This window comes from Natrix helvetica, assembly GCF_964273705.1.
Source record: "Natrix helvetica genome assembly, chromosome: 5".
Classification (NCBI taxonomy): Eukaryota; Metazoa; Chordata; class Lepidosauria; order Squamata; family Natricidae; genus Natrix; species Natrix helvetica.
Window position 1 is genome coordinate 74,506,582 of NC_138551.1, and position 3,702 is coordinate 74,510,283.

At 40.0% G+C, this 3,702-nt stretch overlaps 1 long non-coding RNA gene across 1 annotated transcript; it reads right to left on the bottom strand.

The window, feature by feature from the left end:
• Positions 1-1,339: 1,339 nt before the first annotated feature.
• Positions 1,340-2,910, bottom strand: LOC309393618. The gene is made up of 5 exons (XR_014175622.1): positions 2,810-2,910; positions 2,500-2,554; positions 2,344-2,388; positions 2,069-2,111; positions 1,340-1,621 (listed from the first exon to the last, which is right to left on the bottom strand). It is a non-coding gene; the product is annotated as an uncharacterized lncRNA (long non-coding RNA).
• Positions 2,911-3,702: the final 792 nt, after the last annotated feature.

A 3,702-nucleotide genomic window follows, 5' to 3' on the forward strand; every position in this document is an offset into this window, starting at 1 on the left:
TCCCTAACCTGATGGGCTCCAGGTGTATTAGAGCTATTCTGAATCTACTTCCCTTTCTTTTGCATTGGGGATCTATACACTGGCCCTTATTATATGGAAACAGAACCGGGGAAGGACTTACAATGCAAACAAATAGTTCAAGCTATTTAGGTACCTATAGACTAAGCTCTTGTGCCTGTTAATAGGAACAGCATTCTTGCTACTAAAATATAAAAGATGTGGTACTGTGCTTGGAAGAGGATAGGCAATCAATATTTTAAGCAGTGCATTGCACTCTAAAAGCCTATTTAATTAGCAGTATAACCCACTAAGTCCCAAGTAAAGATGCATAGGATCAAAGCTTTATTTTCCCGAAAATAAACCAAAAAGGCTAAGATGTGAGCCCATTGAAATAACCTACACAGATGACTTACTGTTAGGAATAGAAATACATAGAGAAATTATATTTATTCTCTAAAGGCCACAATTTTAATGCTAAGCTTATTTATGATGGAACTGTGAGCCTGCAGCTGTAAATCTTGATGCTCTTGGAAATGAGGCCTGATATTTCTCTTTTTGTGTCAAGGGACTTATTATATATACCTGAACATTTAGGATTCATGAACCCACTTATTAAGCAAGAAACATTTCTTCATTTGGGCTATGTTTAGGTACAAGTCTGCATGGCACTTTACGTATAGGATTACACTGTTACCTGTGTGTTATTATAATTAACCAGTTGGTTTAAAAAAATCTACACCCCCAAATTGTAGCTTCAAGGAGTTATTGCATTTAACTGAACTCTACTGAATATTCTTGGGATTTTAGAGTATCTAAGCAAAGACATCATTTGGCATACAAGACAAAAATGCACTGGAAAGTTAAATGCTGCAGTTTTCAGCAGCAATTCCCCTTTGAAATGAAGTTTTAAATGTTTTTAAAAGTTGCAATAAGCTTTAGGAACATTGGATCTGTGCACAGTCATGTAAATATGTCAGCAAGTAATTTTTTGGGGTTTAAATTTAGCCATGGCACAAGAACCCCTGTGCATTGACACAGAACTCTAAACTCTCCAAGCGCACAAAATGTATTGATTGTGGAACTCCAAGCACATAATATGTATTGATTGCTTGCACACAATGATTGTTTACTCTTATTTAATTTAGAACTACATGTTCACCATGTATACATCGAGACCTGGAATGTAGTTAAAATGTCAAAGCTCAACCTGTACATATTATTGAAGCACCCCAAAGTTATTGTCCCACTATTTGACCCTCAAAGTATTACCATTTTGTGTTGTTTCTGGCAGTTTGCCAACCTTAATAAGTAAGATGCACGCATTCCAGATCAAATATATATATGTAATTTTATTACTAAAGAGGTACACGGCAAATGAAGCTTTGCAAACCAACTGAATCATATTTCACAAAGTGACATACAGGCATAATTATATAATTTGTTCAAATACAATACATGAACATGCTTACTTTACTACTTTATTACACAGCAATCCTATGTACACTTGTTTGAAATTTAAGCTGAATGCATGCAAGTGTGGAGGTTACTGAAATTTATTCACACAACAGATAACAGAAGGCAACTATCTTAATAATAATGCAAATGTAGATCGATGAGAAACCTGTGGATTAAAACAAAGAAAATGGATTTTAGTTTAATGTAAGTATGGGTATGACTGAGATTTTATTCACAATAGAACATATACTGAAGGCAACTATCTAAAAAATGCAAATGTACAGATCCATGAGAACCTATGGATGAAAACAAGGAAAATAGCTTTACTGGCTAGGATGCAGTAACATGGCATTTCCTGGTATCTAAAAGTTCTTACTAACACCTCTTGCTTTTAGCAGCTGTAAAAGAGAGAGAGGGAGGAGGAGGGAGAGAGAGAACCTAAAACAACACACCATACATCAGAAGGCAAACATCTTAACAATGCAAATGTACAGGTTCTTATTTAGAATTTACATCACACTGTGATCAATGGAACATATTCCCAGAAGTGCAGCCACAGATGTTTTTAATTTATTTTGTGGCTAGCACTTTAGCAAACCTCTTTGTTTCTTACCTATCTTCTTCTAGGTTCCTTCTCCAGAACGGCAGTCTCTCACCTAAAAACAAATATAGTAAGGGTCACATTATAAATTCCATGAAGACCTGTGGATAAAAACAGGGAAAATGGATTTTGCAGGCCAGCTTAACAATGCAAACGTAATTATTCTTATTCAGAATTTACTTCACGCTATGTTCAATGGAACACATTCCCAGAGCGTAGCCACAGATGACATAACTTTTAAAATTTATTTTGTGGCTAACACTTTAGCAAACCCCTTTGTTTCTCACCTATCTTCTTCTAGGTTCCTTTTCTCCAGAACTGCACTGGCTTGCCTAAAAATAAAAACAAAGACTGTTACAATATAGTAAGGGTCACATTATAAATTTCACCAGACCTGTGGATGAAAAGAGGAAAAATGGATTTTGCAAGCTGGGATGCCTTACCATGACACTTCCTGGCACCCACAAGGTCTTACTGACACCTCTTGCTTTTTAGCAGCTGTAATAGAAAGAGAGAAAAACAAAAAATATATTTTTTTCCATCAGGGAGTTTCTGACCCCCTGTTTAAAAGCAAAGTTTGAACCAACCTATTTTTTCAAGCCAAGCCTGGAGCTATTTAGCTAGGCTTCGAAAAAAAGTAGTAACTCTTCGGCATGGATCAAACCCGCCGACCTACAGTAAGAAACCCACTCGGAGCCCCGATCGGCAGAGCTGGGATCAGCAACCGCGACTCGATCTCCCCGGCCTGCTTACTTGAAAAGGTTTTCAACCACGCTTGATAATGGCAATGCGTCCGGACTCCTAAGGCTGGAAAATCCTGCAGGGCCGATGCTACACTCCATCGCCCCATTTTCCCATGCCTTATGCCTCTTTAAATTCGAACTATCAAAGAAGTATATGCATAGGAAAAAGGAACGACGAGCAGAAATCAAGGCAACCCGGCTCTTCGGGAGGACGAACGGGACGGCAGGCCAACCTGAAAGAAAAGAAAAAAGAAAGAAAAATCAGGCATTCGTCGGCGGAGACAAAAAAAAAAAAAAAAAAAAAGGCGCTTTCCCCGACTTCTCCTTTGTTGCTTCTGGCCCCGAAGGCGCTTCTACTCACCGGCGTTTCCATTGCTGCAAAAAAAACCTGCAAAAGAGAACCAAAGCAAAGATTTCGCCATCCCGTTTGAAATCTTGGAGAGAGTTGCTGGAATTCCCCAGCCAGGGAGCCCTTTGACTCCCATCGCAAACTTTTACGATTGGAAGAGAAAAGCTCAGCCCGAGCCTAAGTCCCCATTGCCAAAAAAAGAGAAGAAAAGCAGGTCTTACCTGGTGAGCGCTCTGGGATCCCAAGTGCTCCGGGGCTGGCTTTCGCTCCGCATTTTATGCTGGTTCGAGACCTTGAAACTTCGTTAGCAAGACAGTGTGGCTGGCTGTTTTTCCCAAGCCTGCCCCTTCGCCAAGGCTTGGCAAGCCGCACCTGCAAGATGCCAACAATAACAACAACAAAAGGGCTGGGAAGTATCTCTTTTGCGGGCAGGACGGGGGTCGGGCGAGGGGGCTGAGAGGGGCATCGCCTGAGAAAGCCGGTTATCGCTTGTTTTGCTCCCATTGACGTCAGAGATTGGCACCAATGAAGAGGGACTTTCTACCCCAGGAACA